Genomic DNA, 21,524 nt, shown 5'->3' with positions numbered 1-21,524 from the left:
GTCTGTTAGTGTGTGAGTGTGTGTGTATATGTCTGTCTGTTAGTGTGTGTGTGTGTGTGTGTGTATGTCTGTTAGTGAGTGTGAGTGTATCTGTTAGTGTGTGTATGTCTGTTAGTGAGTGTGAGTGTGTCTGTTAGTGTGTGTATGTCTGTGTGTGTGTGTGTCTGTTAGTGAGTGTGTGTGTGTGTGTCTGTTAGTGTGTGTGTGTCAGTATGTTAGTGTGTGTATGTGTGTGTATGTCTGTCTGTTAGTGAGTGTGTCTGTTAGTCTGTGTGTGTGTGTATGTCTGTTAGTGTGTGTGTGTCTGTTAGTGTGTGTGTGTGTGTCTGTTAGCTAATGTATGCGTATCTGCCAGTGAATGTGTGTGTGTGTATTTAGACTGTGGGGGGAAGGGTTGGGTGGGCATGGTGGGGGGGGACGGGGGTGCCTGAGTTCTGTCCTGCCTAGGGCAGCACAAAACCAGGATACACCACTGCTGCTGGTTCAAATGGGTGTTCACACCTTCTCCGAACCCTGAAAACGGTCTCTCGGTTCTTTGGGGTCCTGCTTGCCCCTAATAAGATGGTGGGTCCTTCCACCTGTCTGAGCTTCTTGGGAATTGAGATTGATTCAGTTGCTGGGGAATGTTGTTTGCTGGAGGATAAGGTTTTGGAACTGCGCGGCTTGCTCTCTGCCGCTATGTCTCTCAAGAAGATTCAGTTGCGAAACCTGCAGTCACTCATAGGTAAGCTGAAATTTGCGTGCCAGATTATTCCTGTGGGAAAAGTGTTTTATTGCCGTTTGCCAGCGACGACCGCAGGGGTTGAATTCCAACATCATTACATGCGTATCACTCGCCTAATGCGCGATGACCTGGTGGTTTGGTCAGTCTTCTTAGATGGGTTTAATTGTTGGTCATATTGGCAGGTGTCTGAGGTGTCCTATGCGGAACTCCATCTGTTCACCTATGCCGCAGGTGCGTATGGATTTGGTGCCATCTTTGGGGCCCATTGGTGTGCTGAAGCTTGGCCGGAAGCTTGGCATTTGGCGGGGTTGACCAGGAATCTGGCTTTCCTGGAGCTTTTTCCTATCATGGTGGCAGTGGAGATCTGGGGTGATCACCTGTGAAATCGCAGGGTGGTCTTCCACTGTGATAAAATGGGGTTAGTGCAGGCAATCAACAATTTGTCTGCTTCCTCTCCTGGTGTTGCGCTGTTTGCTTCTGAATGTATATTGTAGGGCTGTACATGTGCCAAGGGTTGCTAACATTACAACAGATGCTCTTTCTCATTTTCAATGGTGGGACTTCAGGGCGGTGGCACCAAGGGAGGATTAAGTGGGCCTCCTGTGCCCGGCGGGCCTAATAATGTCAAGTCTGAATAATGTCTTGGATTCGGGGTTCGGTCTCGGAGGTTACTTTGCAGCGTTATGACAAGGCATGGAGCGAATGGGTGGAATTTGAGAGGCAGCTTGGGGGTTTTGGACAGATGGTGAGTGTGTGCAGGGTTTGTTACAGCTAATTTGGTTCTGGGAAGCCTCGGGCTGTTCTGCCTCGGCGGCATCTGGGAAGTTGTCTGGGCTGAACTTTTGGTTTAAGCTCACCAAGGTTTCGGACATCACGTTTCTTTGGCTATGAGGGGATGGTGTAAAGGGACCAAGGTTGTGGATTCTCGGAGGCCGTTATCAGGCGGTCTTATGGTGGGCTTGTTCAGCGTTCTGCCGCAGGTCTTTTTCTCTTCAATCAAAGTGGTGTTATTTTGGTTGGCGTTCTCCTTCGCCTTTTTCAGGGCCATGCGGGTGGGTGAGCTTGTGAATCTATCAAAAAAAAAAAAAATAGGGGCTGCCACTGAGGCATCTCGCCTGGGATTGGCTGAGGAAGTTATACAGAGGATTGGGAGATGGGAATGCAGGAGGTTCCGATCTTATGTTCAACCAACTGGGCTGATTCAGTTTCCCCCTTGGTCGTTATAGGTGCCATGTATTCATTTGGCGCAAGAGCGGGCTGCAGTTCATCCCGGGGGACTACAACTGGGCCTGTTGCCAGCGGTGGCAGAAGTTCGTTGGTTCGCTATCCAGGGAATGCGGTGGGAGTACCTGTTGCTCGAATTGGTCTGTTTCTCCGTCCTCCTCTGTGTTCCTGATGTTATCCTGATTCATGCTGGGGGGAACGGTCTTGGCACTATTCCATTGTGGGATCTGGGAGAGATTATCCAGAAAGATTTGGCTGAGCTATGGCTCAGATTCCCGAGAGTATGTCCGAGGTGCTCTTTTAGAACTATTGGAGGGGGGCAAGAGACGCCAGGGCATTGGAATGGGGCAGAACTAAGATTATCAAGTGGGCTTCAACGTTTGTGAGTGGAATGGGGGGCACATGGTGCATCATCGCATCTTTGAGCATCACGCAGCTATGTATTTTAGGAGTGATGGAGTCCACCTTATAGAGGTAGGTCTGAATCTGTTTAACTTAGTGTTGCAGGATGCATTGGAGGAGGCCATGGCTTTGGTGTTGGGGTGGTCCCACTTATTTAGGGGGTAAGCCAGAGGGTCTTGTGGCGGTATATGGCCCTTGTCAACAGGGGGTTGGACCAGCGGTACATGGAAAGTGTATGGGTAGGGCTGTCCTTCCCCTAATCTCAGGTATAGTAATGAATAACGGATGTGCCCACTGAGCCAATAAATGGCGAGTGGTTAGCATTAAGTTATGGAAGGCCCAAGAAAAGGCCTTGTACTGGATGGAACGAGAGGGGAGGGGGAAGCTGCCCTAAGTTATTATTGGTTGGCAAGGTTGTACTCAGTGACGTTCCTATCTACTGAGTAATTATGTATATAGTGTATATAGTGAAGTTTTAATATATATATTTATAATAAAGCTGTGGCTTATTTATTCCAAGAAAGTCTGATGTGTTTCATTTCCGGAACTAATTGTTGGGCATCAATGGTAAAAGTTTATGCCCATACACAGTTACCCTCTACCCACACACATGCACTTTCCTTGTTTTCCAGCACGGCATCTATGGTAATATTGAAAATGTAAGATATTAACTTATAACCCTTAAGATCAGAATCAAAGGCTGATATGTCTTTTCATTGCTGTCTGTAGGAGTCAGAGACTTTAATATAAGCTTTATGCATTCTATCCATTTTAATAATGTGTGCTAGTGGGATATAGTGGGATAGCACTTCATTTCCCTATGGCCCAATTAATTGGTTTTCAAGATTTATTTTGAACTAATATTCAAAATTATAGAATGAAAGCAATTTCCCCAGCACCAAAATCAAATTCTTGCGAATGTATTTCATATAGGGAAATTGGTTGGTGCCTAGAGACACTTCAATCCCTTTACAATTTTTTTTGACAATTGGTTACTAAGAAGTCATAATTATGGATTAATTTACTATTACTTTCCAGATCTTACCTCTACGGGACATTGCAGGTTTCTTATAAGCTAACATATGTTTCTGTGCATATAGAGACCTTTTTTGTCAATGAGCTAATCTGCTAAGGAATAAATGACAGTACACCTTGTCAGGGATCACAATTATACATATCGAGTTACTAACTACAAGCAAAAAGGTACTCACCACTGCAAATGTGTGCACATTGCATTTTTTTATTCTATTCTAAGTATTCCTATTACTTTACAATGTGTTTGTAATTGCAGAAGGCACTTGTATATATTGTGTCTGTGTAGGTGCATGCGGTGGCATATATGTGTGGTGAGTCATTGTGTTTGATTGCAGGGATGTATGTATATATGTAGAATGTTAGCATGTGTGTAACTGTAGGGGTATATGTAGGTGGAGGTTCAATGTGTGACTGGAGAGGTGTATGTGAGTGGAAGTTCAGTACATGATGCCAGGATGATTTGTTTGCTATGAAGTGGCACTGTGTTTGAAAGAAGGGATAGATTTACAGATCTAATTGTTTGTAGCTTATTCTCTCCTTCCCATCAAAGCCAACAACCTTTCCCACTCCTTATAGGCAGTAACTCATTGCTCCCATATAAGGTAGCCCATTTTTACCCTTAGTCAAAAGTTCATTTACTTCTTAGTCAATAGCCCACCTCTCGTAAGTATCATGTCATTGCTCCCACATTAGTCAGTAGCCAATTCCACGTGATCCCTCAAGGCTCCCTCTTCTCCCATTATTTAAGCTAGAGGACCATTCTCCTATTTCTGTCATTTATTACTAGACCTCTGTTATACAGTAGATCAGGGCTGGTGCTAAGGCTAAGGCTGGTGTTGTAGGTTTACAGCGCTGTCTTGACCAGTTTTGCATAATCTGCATTGCTGCTCTCATTTCCCAGCAGAGGTTCTGCTTATGGAGCTGCTGATATCCTGAACAAGATAAAGACATTAGGACATGTAGAGATTATTGATGATCAAACAGACTCACGCTTATAGCAGTGATACAAGTTAGAAGAAATAGTCATAGACCATCCTATGATCATCCTATGATATAATTGTGCTATTGTTCTAACAACAATTAAACCGAATCATCTTTGAGGACAGGTAGCTAATTAGAGCATTTCTGTATGAAAAAAAATTGGTCCTAAAAACATTTGCTTGTGCTACATCATTTTCCCCAAGACAAGAGTGATATTCTTAACTTATATATCTCTGACAACTGTGCCCCAATTTAAATACTCACTGTGACAAACTGAACCTCGCCACAGGTTCTTGGAGGGGCCTGCTGGCCAGCCTCTTGCCTCAGGACTATGGCCCCTGCGACAGATCTTGGCTAATATACTTTCAAAAGGCTTTAGATATAGAAGCAAGTGAGATTTCTGGCACTTGTTCCTTATGTGTACAGCAACTAAAGCTTTCCCAAACCAGAGTCTCTTCTTTCTGGTCATTGATGCAAGTAAAACGGGGGATGTAGGGAAGCAAAGCTTAACAATTAAAATCCTTGTGTGGAGTTCAATGGAGCCAATATAAGGGAGAAAACAAAATGGGACAGGAATACTAATATAGTGTAGTATGTCTATAACAGCAGAGGCAGAAAATAAGGAAAAAATATATTGCACTCACACTTTTCTGGAGCTCAAGATCAGCTCCAGATCACAGCGTATGGACGGTACAATCCCTGTCTGTGGATGTTAGGATGGTCCTGATTTCCTCTGGTATCGTATCCCTGTGCCAATAATCCACGTGGTGTATTCCAGATGATGCTCCAGTGATATATATGGAATATAAAAGAACAGGAATAGTATTCTCTGTATTAATAAAACAAATAAAATAAAGAGTGAAATATACTGACAATGGATGAGCAAATAGGGATTGCTCAGTCCTTTACAGCATAGGTGGTTTGTTCCCCACCCGGGAATGTGAGATACAGCTTCTCCAATAAAAGATGTCCAATGAAGGTACAGGGGTGCAAATGCAGATTCATTTTATTAAACAAATAAAAAGTAAGTAACACACTAACGCTTTTTCACCTATGCATAAGTCTTTTTCAAAGTGAGTATATTTCTCTCTTTAGTTTATTTGTTTTATTAATACAACATACGATACCAGAGGAAATCAGGACCATCCTGACATCCACAGACGGGGATTGAACTGTCCATACACTGTGATCTGGAGCTGATCTTGAGCTCCAGAAAAGTGTGAGTGCAATATATTTTTTCCTTATATTCTGCCTCTGCTGTTATAGACATACTACACTATATTAGTATTCCTGTCCCATTTTGTTTTCTCCCTTATATTTGCTTCATTGGACTCCACACAAGGATTTTAATTTTTAAGCGCTGCTTCCCTACCTCCCCTGTTTCAAAAGGCTCTGTTGGGATTATGTATTTAAACAAATTTGGAACTAGCCCACAAGAAATTAAGAGGAATAGTTAAAACATATGTTTTATTTTATACATTAAAAAAACTAATAATAATAATTTTTTATCACACAAGAGTAAAAACGTGAAAAAATAGTGATTTTAATCAGGGAGTAAAAGGGGGAAAAAACAAGAATGTACATACAAATGTGCTCTAGTCTGGGTAAGCTCACTATTGCTGGCAATCAGCCAAACTGTATACAGGGATCGTAACAAATATATCTAATTGTTGCCTCTATTGAGAGATAACATATTGCTAGAGCAAAGAAACACATATAGGTTTGCTGTTCACGGTAGTATTCATCCAGATAATAGAGAACTGTCTGATATAGCTGATTATAGTTCCGCAGGCATCCTAAACTGTACCATCAAAGGTACCTATTGTTTATCAGAACTAAAACTCCTAGTCTCTATATAGCATTTAGCTGAAGCTGTATATTTGAAGTTGAGTATCCAGCACTCCTTATAGCATATAATATTGCTCGCTCAGGTACCGACATTTACAATGTGGTCAGATAGACGACTGATCAAAAGTTTGGATGCCTACGGGACTATTAGCAGCTATATCAGACAGTTCTCTACTATCTGGATGAATAATACATTGAACAGGTACAATGTTACAATCCCTGTATACAGTCTGGCTGATTGCCAACACTAGTGAGTTTACACTGACTAGAGCACATTTGTATATACATTCTTGTTTTTTCCCCTTTCACTCCCTTATTTAACCCCTTAAGGACACATGACATGTGTGACATGTCATGATTCCCTTTTATTCCAGAAGTTTGGTCCTTAAGGGGTTAAATCACTATTTTTTTCACGTCTTGTGTGATAATTTTTTTTTTCTTTAAATGTATAAAATAAAAGATAAGTTTTAAATATCTCTCTTAATTTCTTGTGGGCTAGTTCTGAATTTGTTTAAATAAATTTATACTAAGGGTTACTCCCTTTATATGCCCGCAAAGCAAAATAATTGAGCTCCCTGTAATTCTAAATTGGGATTATGTGGTTCGGGAAATGAACACCCGCACGAACCAGAGACCACCCGGGAGCTTGTTAAACCCTAATAACACTTAGTAACGATTCTAACCGCAGTGTTTTAATTATTTGTCTGGGCGGCCACTGTTCGCATGAACAGTTATGAGGTGGTGGCCATCTTGTTTGGATGTACGCAGGCAACGGTGTTTGGTTGTCGAGTTCCTGGAACTAAAATCGGACACGGAAACCCCCGAACACAGCTAGACTTCAATCATCGCCTGCATTCAGATCTACACAATTTAGAAGGACAGTGTTCGGTGAAATCGTTTGTCTGAATGAGGGGGAAAAGCTCCAGGGTATGACTATTGACTATGTTTGGTAGTTTGTTTGTTTTTTTAACTACTGAACTAGAACGACCGCAAGCCCTGATTCCCTGAAACTGTTTTGGGCAAGAGCCTCATGTGCGGTCGGTCAAATTATGACTTACATGAAAATCCCGAACCCCTGAACCGATCATGGTGATTTTTGGATATGTTGGTCCCCTAGATTGGGGCTATCAGGGGATATAACTTTTGTGGGGATTCCATGTGTGTTGGGGGCACTTTCGAGGTTTTGTTAAAATGTATGTTTTCTGTGCCTGGAGATAATTAAGTTTAGTACAGTTCCTGACTCAATTATCTCACAGGCACAGGGTAAGGATTATCCTGTTTTCTGTGGGAGTGTCCTGGAATTGAGAGCCAATGTAATTACAGTGTGTACTTTGCCATAGTCCCCTCTCCAGGGGTCCAGTGGGAATGCCCCTGGAATATGTCACGGTAAACCCCTTGCATGGGGATTTGCATATAAACCGGCCAGTTGGCTTGAATAAATTCATTCCTGTTGTACCCTTCATCTAGTTTAGGCTGATGTTTGGGTATGCGTCTGATTGCTTGGAGAATTTACTTGGATACTGCATTTTCTTCTGGAGAACATTCAAATCAACACCCGAACTGCAAGCTATAATCACTCAGCCTTTAGCAGTTTGGGAGGAACCAAAAGTGAATGGGTATCTGAAATACCAGCGTTCTTAACACTCACTGATACGCAGTTATCTTTATCTCTATGTTTTTTCCCTACACCTAACTCTTGCTAACATCCTTTTCCTGTATTCACACAATCATTGCAAAGCTCTAAAATAACATCTTATTTCTGGAACCATATCAACTGAACTACTTATTCTTCCACCCTGGTCCTAATCCATGCAACTGGTCATCACTGTCTACCCAAAGCTTATTTCACTCTTTTTTTTTTTTTTTTTTTTTTTTTACTCCTCTAAGTCATTTTATTTAAATAGGTTCAGCATATGATCAACTCCCATAGCAAGCTCCCTTTTCTTCTGAATACCTTTAGAAGATTTAGATATATTGTACCTGTGTAATTATATCCACTTTCTTTGGACTGTAAGGTCATGTAAAGATTAGAAACCAGATCCAGCACTAGTCAGATCCAATAGTTTATTCTGGAGAAGGCAATTTTTTTTCACTAGTTCACTTGTTTCTTCTAATCTAAGTCTTGAAAGTTTCATGTTTATTTCAAAAACTTTACTTTACTGAGAGAAATAACATTATTTGTCATGGCTCTTACAAGCTGAAAGTTTAATGATCCTACTTTGTTGTATTATGTGTATTGATGTAATTACATTTAGTTAATTTCAATTAGCCTAATTAGTAATATGGTTTAACAATATGCCACTAAGTCTCTTAAAAATAAATTAGACATCAATTTTTATCTTCAAGAAGCAAGTAATTTCATTCAAAATATAATTTCGTAATAGTGAAATGTAGTTAGCAAACTAATTATTTGGCTGTAATAATTTAGAAAATGTAAATTAAAATGTAATTAGAGATTAAAGTCTTTATAAAACACATATACACCAATATATACTGGTTAGTATCCAAGTGTTTAACATTATGTTTGATGTAAGATTAAATATTGCAATAAATATTTTTTATGTAGTTTTCTACATTTTAATATGTTTATATAACCTCAAAAGAAAGTTAATTATTTGCTAAAATTCTACTGTGTATTTAATGCCCTTACCCTATCATTTTATTTAGCTGCAATACTACACTTTATATTCTTTCACAAATTATTTTTTGTGTAAACACAATGTATTCCTTACTATTTACTGAGAAAGACATTTATGTTAAATGTTGTCTTGGTTAGCCCAACAAAGGCAATGGTGATTATAAAAGCATTGCTAACAGAAATTGATCAAGATTTAAATATCAAGTGAACCAGCAGGAACCTTGCAATATTTCATTAGGCTATTACACTGATGCAAACGTTCATTTTAAATAGTTTCTATAAATCAAATATCCTTTACTGTATCATCTTGGATTTATCTATGGACTCTTAGTCAGTGACTACGTTTCCATAGGTAAATCCTGACTGATTGATTAGTCTGTATGTGGATTAAAAAAAAAAAAAAAAAGGATTCAGAAGAACTATCTGAATCAAATCTTTGCAGAAGACTAGTTACTACTCCACTTTTAAAATGTTTCCACATTTTCGTATTATATTAAAGTTTTATTTGCCAAAAAACATGTAGCATTGACTAACCACAGATGTATACAATGCAAATGTAAAATACAGTTTGGGATGACCGACATCAAACAATTGACACAAATATTTATTTGCTCTTCCATTATTTTCATACTTCAAGCAGTCTTAAATTCCATTAACATGTATGACTTTACTATTGCTACTCAATGGCTACTACAAGTTTATAGTACTGTGTTGAGAAGCATTCCCTCTTCATCTTCCATCCTCTATTTCTGAAAAGGCCTAAGTTTGCCACTATGCAAAAGGGACAGCTGCTTAAAGGAAGTAGTCGGTTGGGGTATTGGCAGAAATGGAAGCTGACTATACTTACCCTCATGTCTCTTACAGTTACTCTGTGAATAATAGACAGACGTGAGTCGAATATATTGCTATATAATTCAGTGAAGTAGAATATTTTATTTTAAACAGGGGAGTGATCTGAAACACTCCAAGGAGTGGGGACAGTAATTACTTTGCAGTGAGGTGTAAATTGTACAACACTATTTTAATTACCTTGTAGTAAATGGGTATTATAGGTAAAGAGTGAAAAAGAGTTGTAAATAATTATTTGTGTTTTGTCTGAGACCTATGTAAAGCTTTAGGAAAAGGTCTCATGTATATATGGGCTCTATGGTTTTTAAATGAACCCTGTGATCACAAGTCATCCTACGATAAAGCTGGCTGTGTAGCATTTGTTATTTGTAATAATATTGTTTGCTGTAGTTTCTTTAACAGATGCTATTGCCAAGTCAACATTTATCAGTAGCAAATATTGTAATAGCATTTGAAGAAATGGATAATTTAAAATAAGTCATTGGAGGGTTTTGGGTATGTCAGATTACAATGTAGTTTTGTTACATATTGTTTTATATTCTTTGGGGAGCGCTAACATTGAAAAATTGCACTATCTAAGAATGCTTTGTATCAACATTAATTGACGTCTGAAATTATTTTTGTAGCATATGTCACATGGGATCTGATGTAAGCAAATTACCAAGAACATACAGAAACAGTAAATGAATACTAAACTATTAACTAACCCTCTGAGTCTTGAAAAGCGAGGAAGACAAAGTTAAACACCATAAATAAAATATCAAAAATAATCATGTGATTGTATACTATTAAACATTAGACCAAACGCTAATATAGAAATACAAAAACGTACGACTTCTTGTTTTATGTGACATATCGCTATTGATTTAACATTAAGCTAATGGCATAAACTACGTGGTCAAGTTATATGACCAATATGCTATGGCCAATGAGGTAAAAAGACAAAAGCTAAGCTTCAATGTGCAAGTCGATTGAAACATAGAAACATAAAATGTGACGGCAGATAAGAACTATTCGGCCCATCTAGTCTGCCTAATTTTTGAAATACTTTCATTAGTCCCTGGCCTTATCTTATATCTAGGATAGCCTTATACCTATCCCACGAATGTTTAAACTCCTTCACTGTATTAACCTCTACCACTTCAGCTGGAAGGCTATTCCATGCATCCACTAACCTCTCAGTAAAGTAATACTTCCTGATATTATTTTAAAACTTTGCCCCTCTAATTTAAGTTCTCTTGTTGTGGTCGTTTTTCTTCCTTTAAATATAATCTCCTTTTTTACTGTGTTGATTCCCTTTGTGTATTTAAATGTTTCCTCCAAGCTATACATGTTAAGATCTTTTAACCTTTCCTTGTAAGTTTTATCCTGCAATCCATGAACCAGTTTAGTTGCTCTTCTCTGAACTCTCTCAAAAGTATCAATATCCTTCTGGAGATACGGTCTACAGTACTGCATACAATATTCCAAGTGAGTTCTCACCAGTGTTCTGTACAATGGCATGAGCACTTCCCTCTTTCTACTGCTAATACCTCTCCCTATACAACCAAGCATTCTGCTAACATTTCCTGCTGCTCTATTACATTGTCTGCCTACCTTTAAGTCGTCTGAAATAATTACCCCTAAATTCCTTTCCTCAGATGTTGAGGTTAGGACTCTATCAAATATTCTGTACTCTGCTTTATCTTGCACTTATCCACACTACATGTCAGCTGCTACAACTCTGACCATTTATCTAGTTTACCTAAATCATTTGCCATTTGGCTTATCCCTCCTGGAACATCAACCCTGTTACATATCTTAGTATCATCAGCAAAAAGACACACCTTACCATCAAGACCTTCTGCAATATCACTATATGATACTAGATATCAGCATTTAGAATAAAATGTGTAAAACATATCAAATACATAATATGGTTGAAGCTCTACCACAGTAAAGTATACATTTTAGGTTTTTTAAGGTAGATCAAAAATGTCATAGATAAGATGTACACGATGTTAAGATAAGACGTTTAAAACAACAGACAATGCATAAGTCTTCTAAATCTTTACTTTTACAAAAGATTTTTGTAAAGATTTACTTTTACAAAATATGGTATATTAAGCTAATGGTATGGATTATATTATTCTTACTTCTGTGTAGTGTTTTGGAATTTTTGGACAAATACTACAATTTGCTTGTGGATGCGTCCAGTCCTTATGTATATACATCTTATTCACTTAAAACACATAGGAACATGAGTAAATGTATTTAAAATCCATTTGAAAATTGCGAAATTTGGGACACTGGAGAAAAACAAAAAAAATTGGATGGAATTTTTTTTGTATTTTTCCCCCAGATGTCGCATACCACAGAATAGAAAGACAATGTTGAATTTGTGAATTTTACTACAAGTTAAAAATAACTTTTCGCCCACACCTAATGCGAATGTGTCATGATGATTAGGTAAACTGACCTTTATGCTAATAAGTTATTCTGTAATCTGGAAGGTGTCAAACTTAACTGAAAAGTGTGAAGTACAACTTCACAAGAAGGGAATATAATAATAGATTTTACTACAAAACAGGCTTTATTATGACAATGTTTTTTTTATTTATAAAAGCACAGGTATTATGTAAAATGTAACTTGATGTTTTTTTAAATGTAATTATGATTAGGGTTCATTGATATGACACTAGCAAAGCAAAGACCATAAAATAATTTTTTTTGGAAGAGAAAAAAAGATACAGGAAATCTTAAACATAACTCTCTATATATGCTCACAGTTTGAAATGGGAATTTGAATAAAATATACACAACCTAAAATAAATAAAAACAAAGAGGGACCACAAATGGTGTAGATAAAATTAAACATCATAAAAAATAAAAACCAAGATACACTCACAAACGCAGGGCCGCCATCAGGGGGTGACAACCATGATGGTTGTCATGGGCTGGGCGGTCCTGGGGGGCCCGGAGTGCACAGGTAATCCTCTGCATGCCCGGGCCCCCAGCCGTTCAATCTGCATATATACATAGCGAGTACCGCTATGTATATATGCCTCTGCGGGCCCTGCTGGCTTCCAAGCAGGGCCCAGGATATACCTACCTTCCCCTCCAGCACTCTCGCGAGCCACAGCAGTAAAGCGTTGCCGCGGGTTGTCATGACAACGCTCCGTGGCACGCAATGCATGCTGGGCTCGCATAGAGCAGTGGCTGGCAGGAGGGAGAACGTGGAGGGAGTCTGCTGGGCTCCTCCTTGCTGGCCCAACAAGCTGAGCCACCGGACCACCAGGGAATCCAGTGCCCCCCTCCCTGGCTACAGGTAAGAGGCAGGGAGGGGGGAATATATATTTTTTAATTATACAAATTCTAAAAAAAATAAAAAATCCCAGCAGCATTTGTCACACATCCAAAACAAACTGCATCCACTACACAACCATACACATCATCCACTACACAACCATACACATCATCCACTACACAACCACACACATCATCCACTACATAAACACACAAACTGCATCCACTACACAACCATACACATCATCCACTAAACAACCATACACATCATCCACTACACAACCATACACATCATCCACTACACAACCACACACATCATCCACTACACAACCACACACATCATCCACTACACAACCACACACATAATCCACTACATAAACACACAAACTGCATCCACTACACAACCATACACATCATCCACTACACATCCATACACATCATCCACTACATAAACACACAAACTGCATCCACTACACAACCATACACATCATCCACTACATAAACACACACACTGCATCCACTACACAACCATACACATCATCCACTACATAAACACACAAACTGCATCCACTACAGAACCATACACGTCATCCACTGCACAAATACACCCACTGCATCCACTACACAACCACACAAACTGCATCCACTACACAACCATACACATCATCCACCACATAAACACACACTGCATCCACTACACAACCACACTAACTGCATCCACTACACAACCACACACATCATCCACTACACAACCACACACATCATCAACTACATAAACACACAGACTGCATCCACTACACACATCATCCACTACACACACACATACACAGCATCCACTACACAAATACACACTGCATTCACTACACACATAATCCACTACACACACACAGCATCTACTACACAAACACACACTGCATTCACTATACACACACTACTTCCACTACACAAACACACCCTCTGCATTAACTATACACACACACTACATCCACTATACACACACTACTTCCACTACACAAACACACACTCTGCATTCACTATACACACACACTCTGTCCACTACACAAACATACAATCTGAATCCACTATAAACAGCGTATCCACTTTACTCACGCACTTTGTATCCACTACACACATTTTATAGCCACTATACACACACAAAAAAAATTCAGTACACAGACACTTCATCCTTGTGGGTGGACTTAAGATGGGCCCTGTGGGTGCATTTGGGGGCGGGTTATGTGGGCGGACTTGGGGCGGGTCATGTGGACTGACTTGGGGGCGGGCACCGGGGGGCCCAGACCATAGGCTGTGTCAGGGGCCCCGAAATTTCTGGTGGTAGCCCTGCACAAACGTATGAATGACATAGGCGGAATATATAATTCAAATGAAGACTTCTTTTCTTCTCTTCTACCACTCTTTTTGCTTTTAGGGTAAGAGAGAAATACAAGACATAGTGTACGACTGCATATACACAAAGGAAATACTTTATTAGATTGCACTCACAGGAAATCAGTAGTTAAAAAGCCCATCAAAAATCAGTATTTAAAAAGCCCTGACACTAGCCGGATGCCCCTGACGAACTGTAAGGACAAAACGCGTAGGGCGGCAGGATTGCTTTTATGTTGCAGATTTTATTATATATTATGTTTCATACTCGCTTGCTACTTATCCTGGGTGTTTACCAGCTTCTTCCTGGATACTGAAGATGTACTGTGATTTTTGATGGGCTTTTTAAGTTAGACCCACTGGGATTTTGTATTATTTTTTATTCAAATTTTATTGTTTGTCATGTTTGTATAGTTATACAATGTTCACCTTGCTTGCAGGTATCTTTGACTGACACCAGGCATTAGTCAAGGCCACAAATCTCATTAAATGGCACAGCTACGATACATATGATGCCTGTAGATGTGACTTATAGAGTGTGACATATATATGACTTGCGTTCATGCACATTTATATGTGTATTGTGGAGACACCCCCAAAGACATGGTTGTGATGGACCCGCTATGATAAGGCCTTCTATTGTTAGGTTCTTGCACATAATTGTCAGTGCCTTTGCATGATACTAGGACTAGGCACAAGTATAGGGTCCAGGGCAGATTTATTTGATAGGATACAGCAACATTTTGCCTTAAGCTTGATAACATCTTGTGGCAGCAGCAGCCATCTTTAAAACTGTATTTTCGTTAATATGTATGTACCACTTTAAGAACCAAGGGTATGCGTGTGTAATGTATTGCAGGTCTATGGCGTCTTGCTATTACTGCATTGCAAAACATTTAAAAGTTGACAGTTGGCAGTTAACTCCTGGAGCCGTGAATAAAAATTGTCAGTTGACCTCCAAGCTATGTGTCATCTAGTTCTTGGAGGGAAGGGATTGTAACTATGCTACCTGTCTTGTACCTGTCTTGGATTACCTTTCCTGTTTACCAGCAGAGATACCTTGGATAATACCTCTACTCCGCTACACATCTCACACAAATGATGGCATGAATCTTGTTCTTGCAATTTAGCTGGGTCTTCAGGACCTCTCTGATTCTCTGTAGCTACTTGGATGCTGCTCTCCTCCTTGCCTTTTTCTCTTGGTTCCCTTTTGTTTGTAGTATCCACAGGTACTTACAATTGTTCTGGACATCTCCTTTTGGTCTTCTAACAATTCAACTCCTTCAGTCCTGATCATCTTCCCTCTTTTTGCTGTTATCTGTGCACACATTTTTAGTCAAAATAACATTCCGATGTTCCTGCTGTATTTCCTACTTAGGTGGATCAGTGAGTCAATGTACAGCTTCATGTCATCCATGTAGAGGAGGTGGTTGATGGTAGCTCCACTCTTAAGCCTGTATTCATATCCTCTCCTTATGATGATCTGGCTTAGGAGGTTGATGCCTACGCAGAACAGCACTGGGCATAAGGCAGCACCTTTATGCCACATTTGATGTTTACTTGTGTAATTATCAGTTATACCTCAGTGACGCAGCCTAACTTGGCCAAAATGATCATCTGGGATTGCTGTAGCTGAAGCCTGCCTTCATTTTGGATCTGGTCCCCCTGTTACTTTACCATCTAAGCGAGCAGTTAAAATTTTCCGTTAATTTCTCCTTTTTAATTGTAATTGCTGTTGGTGTAAATAATAAATATCATTTATCTTTTGTATGCACTGTGACTATTGTTTGTTCCTAATTATTATTATGTTCCTTTATTAAGTTCTGCCTTTGTCTGATAAAACCTCACGTTGCCTGATTAGATCAATTTATTAGTATTATTAGTATTTTGAAATATTCTAATTTACTTGGGGGACCAAGAAACCCCATTTGTAAATTGTCTTTATTGTGGCAGCGTTAAAAAAATCGTAATATTTATATTATTAAAATTAAGTGTGGTAGTGTAACGAGTATATACCCCTACACGCAGGATCCAGCAAAACAGAAGACAGCACAGAGGAGAGATACGTCTACCGGACCTTAGAGTGGCCGGACTCGACGTAAAGGAGAAGTACAGAGTCAGGAGCGATCCGAGGTCAAGGGCACAAAGAGACAGCGTAAACGAGAACTAGCCGGGGTCTGGTACACAGGAATCAGCAAGCCGGCAAACAGTACAGACAAGGATAAAGCGAAAACGAAGTCAGAATACAAAGCCAAGGTCAAGTACGGAGAAACACAACTGAATACAACAAGCACTAAAGGGAACTGTAGCAGAAACCACGATAGGGCAAGGAACTAAGGGAAAAGGGTAAGTATAAGTAGCCTTCAAACTAACGTGATTGGCTCCTGTCACTTCCACTCCCCCAACAGGTAAGTGTATGGGGTGATTGGCGTGACAGGAGCCAATGGGAGCCTTTTTGCAATTTAGGCTCCCACTGTCTCTTTAAGAGCGCGCCCGAGATTCGCGGCGCGCTCTTAGCTGCAGGCGGGACACGTGACCGCTTCTCGCGGTCACTGCCCGCCTTCCTGTTTGAGCAGTCGGATGAGCCGCGCGTGGCTCGTGCAGCCGCAGGACCGCGCGCGGCTTGAAGAGAGGACCGCGGCCGGCCCCCGGATAAGGTAAGTACCGCTACAGTACCCCCCCCTGAGGACACGCCCTCCGGGCGGGCAGGACCAGGTCTGGCAGGAAAACGCGAATGGAAAGAACGTACAAGGCGGGGAGCATGAACAGCATCCGCAGAAATCCAACTGCGCTCCTCAGGCCCATAACCCTTCCAATGTACCAAGTACTGAAGCCGACCCCTGAGGAAACGAGAGTCAATAACAGCAGACACTTCGAACTCCTCATGACCCTCCACAGAGACAGGAGGGGGAGGGGGTGTACTCCGGGTATAGCGGTTGCGTACGTAAGGCTTCAACAACGAGGTGTGAAATACATTGGGTATACGCAGATTTTTAGGCAGACCCAAGGCATAAGAAACGGGATTAACCTTATGTATAATGCGATAAGGACCAATGAAGCGGGGAGCCAATTTCATAGAAGGCACCCGGAGGCGAATATTCCGTGTGGAAAGCAAAACCCTGTCCCCCACAACATAGGAAGGAGCCGCTCTGCGATGCTTGTCAGCCTGAGCCTTCTGGCGGGCAGCAGAGTCCACCAAAGAACGCTGAACCTGCTCCCAAGTATTACGCAAACCAGCCAAATGCTCATCCAGAACTGGCATGCCCTGTGAGGAGAATGCAGCCGGAAGAACAACGGGATGCTGGCCATAGACAACGTAAAAAGGGCTTTTGCCGGAAGAATCATGAGTGGCGTTATTCCGAGCAAATTCAGCCCAAGGAAGCAGGTCAGACCAATTGTCCTGATGGTGAGACACAAAACAACGGAGGTACTGCTCCAGAGACTGGTTGGCACGTTCAGCAGCTCCATTAGACTGGGGATGGTAAGCGGAAGAAAATGAGAGGGAAATACCCATCTCCGAACAAAAGGCTTTCCAGAACCTGGAAATAAATTGGCTACCCCTATCGGATACAATAGATAAGGGAATACCATGTAATCGAAACACTTCTTTAGCGAAGATAAGAGCCAGTTCCTTGGAAGTGGGCAACTTGCGAAGAGACACAAAGTGAGCCATTTTGGAAAACCGATCTACTATCATTAGGATGACTGTGTTACCATTCGAAGAGGGTAATTCAACAATAAAATCCATTGATAGATTAGACCAAGGTCTCTCGGGAACGGGTAACGGATGCAACAGCCCACAAGGAACTCTACGAGAGGTTTTCATACATGCACAAGTAGAACAAGCACTTATATAGTCAGTAACATCCTTACGTAAGGTATCCCACCAGAAATACCGAGAAACGGCTGACACTGTTTTGGAAATACCAGGATGTCCAGCAGTCTTAGTATCGTGATACAGTGACAGAATATCCCGTCTCTCGGGAACGTCAACGAACAATTTATCATTAGGCCTCTCGCCAGGTGCCATGCTCTGTTTCGCTTGTATGGCCTGCAAGAGGGACGAGGAAATAGACAATATAGTAGTTGCTATTATCCTGTCTGGGGGAATGACAGGAGTGACATCAATCTCCTGTTTGTCAATAGTCTCGAATTGTCTGGACAGAGCGTCCGCTTTAGTGTTCCGGTCGCCTGGCCTATAGGTTATTATATAATTAAAATGAGACAAGAACAGTGACCACCTAGCCTGCCTGGAAGACAATCTTTTAGCTTCGCTAAGGTAGGACAGGTTCTTATGATCCGTAAATATGAGGATGGGATCTTTAGTGCCTTCTAACAAATGTCTCCATTCTTTGAGTGCTAAAATGATAGCAAGGAGTTCGCGATTACCCACATCATAATTCCTTTCTGCTTTGGACATTTGTTTAGAAAAGAAGCCACAAGGATGCAATGGCTTGTCAGGAGACTCTCTTTGGGATAAGACAGCACCTACCCCTATATCGGAAGCATCAACCTCAAGTATATATGGCAATGAGGGGACAGGATGCTGTAAAATAGGGGCAGAGGCGAACGTAGTCTTAAGAAAGTCAAAAGCCTGAAGTGCCTCAGTAGACCAGACACGTGTATTGCCATCCTTTTTAGTCATACGAGTAATAGGCGCTACTATAGACGAAAAACCTTTGATAAAACGTCTATAATAATTAGAGAAACCCAGAAAACGCTGGATGGCTTTCAGACCTTGCGGCAGAGGCCATTCTATGACCGCAGCGAGCTTCTGGGGATCCATCCGAAAACCCTCAGCGGAAATCAAATACCCTAAAAACTGGACCTCGGATTGGTCGAATAGACATTTTTCTAATTTGCAATAAAGACCATTAGCAAGAAGGGTCTTCAGAACTGTCGTAACATGTCTGTGATGAGTGTGAATGTCTGTAGAATATATTAAAATGTCATCCAAGTACACAATAACAAATGAGTGAATAAAGTCCCTTAAGACATCATTAATAAATTCTTGGAACACTGCTGGGGCATTGCAAAGCCCAAATGGCATGACGGTATACTCATAATGACCTGACCGAGTGTTAAAGGCTGTCTTCCATTCGTGGTCCTTTTTTATACGTATCAAATTGTATGCTCCTCTAAGATCTAATTTGGTGAATACCGTAGCATGTTTGAGCCTGTCAAACAATTCTGTTATTAACGGTATAGGGTAAGCATTTTTGATGGTGATTTTATTAAGACCTCTATAATCAATGCAAGGTCTTAAATCACCTTCTTTCTTCGATACAAAGAAGAACCCCGCTCCAGCCGGAGAAGAGGATCTCCTAATAAATCCCTTTTCTAATGATTCTTTAATGTACTCCTCCATGACACGGTTTTCTTGAACCGATAGGGGGTACACCCTGCCCTTGGGAGGTATAGTACCAGGCAACAAATCAATAGCACAATCGTAGGGTCTGTGAGGCGGTAATTTGTCAGCCTCTCTTTTATCAAAGACAGTCTTTAAAGTTAAATACTGAGAGGGTATAGCCGTAGATAAAGGAGGAACAGTAGGAACGTTAATAGAATTCACAGGCGTGACTTCAATAGTACATGACTCATGGCAGGCTTCACTCCATGATTTTATCTGCCCTGTCTCCCAGTCAAAAATGGGATTGTGGGCACGTAACCATGGATACCCTAATACCAACTGTGAAGAGGGAGAGGTGATGACCTGGAACCGAATGGTTTCATAGTGTAGAACCCCTGTGTACATGTGTAGCGGTGCAGTCTCGTGAGTAACAACTGGAGATATCAATGGTCTACCATCTATGGCCTCAACGGCCAAGGGTATCTCCTTCTCCCTGATGGGAATATTGTTTTTCTTTACAAAACCAGAGTCTATAAAATTCTCAGCTGCCCCAGAGTCAACCAGGGCGTATATGTTTTCAACTATACAACTCTCTCCCATATGTAAAGAAACAGGGAGAAGCAGTCGGTTAGGAGGCAATGTAGGAGACTTAGAAATCACACCCAAGGCCAGTCCCCTATAAGGTCTTAGGTGCGAGAGTTTTCCGGGAGCAGAGGACACTCCTTTACCATATGTTCTCTCCTACCACAATATAGGCAGAGTCCCTCTCTTCTCCTATGTAATTTTTCATTATCAGAGAGTTTGGCAACCCCTAATTGCATTGGCTCCTCTTCAGATACTTTTACACTCTCCGGTGGATTAACTCTGGGGTGAATAGGCGTAACAAAACTTCTATTCCTGTTCTTGGTATAGAGCCTGTCCCGAATCCTATTATCTATATCGATGAGGTAGTCAATAAGGTCCTCTAAGGCAACAGGAAGTTCCTTAGCCGCTACCTCATCCAATATAGAATCTGATAAGCCTTCCATGAAGGCAGTAGTTAACCCATTATTGGTCCAATCGACCTGTGAGGCAAGGGTACGAAACTGTATAGCGTAATCAGCCACAGACCTAGAACCCTGTTTAACCCTCATTAATGCTCTAGCGGCATTCTTAGACCTTTTCATAGTGTCAAAAGTTCTGCGAAAAGCTGTTAGGAAACTGTGAAAGTTATGCACCATAGGTCCATTAGCCTCCCAAATAGGGTTTGCCCATTCAAGTGCTTTGTCGGTAAGTTGGTGCATAAAGAACCCAACTTTGGACCTCTCTGTGGGAAATGAACGTGGATACATTTCAAAATGAAACTCTATTTGGTTAATGAACCCTCTGCATGTCTTAGAATCCCCTCCATACCTAGGAGGAGGCGTTAAATGTGCTGTAGCATTAGGCATAGTCGATACTTCAGGAAGCAGGGGTGCAGGAGGGTTAGGTGCGGTTGCTGGAATGGTTCTAGCTAAGAGCGTCTGGAGAGCCTGAGCTATTTGATCCATACGGTGATCCTGCTCTACAAATCTAGCCTCATGGGTCGCCATCTGTTGAGCTAAATCTGCGGGGTCCATGGCCCTATCGTAATGTAACGAGTATATACCCCTACACGCAGGATCCAGCAAAACAGAAGACAGCACAGAGGAGAGATACGTCTACCGGACCTTAGAGTGGCCGGACTCGACGTAAAGGAGAAGTACAGAGTCAGGAGCGATCCGAGGTCAAGGGCACAAAGAGACAGCGTAAACGAGAACTAGCCGGGGTCTGGTACACAGGAA

The sequence above is a fragment of the Pelobates fuscus genome, chromosome 10 (genome assembly GCF_036172605.1).
Source record: "Pelobates fuscus isolate aPelFus1 chromosome 10, aPelFus1.pri, whole genome shotgun sequence".
Classification (NCBI taxonomy): Eukaryota; Metazoa; Chordata; class Amphibia; order Anura; family Pelobatidae; genus Pelobates; species Pelobates fuscus.
This window is presented reverse-complemented; position numbering follows the sequence as displayed.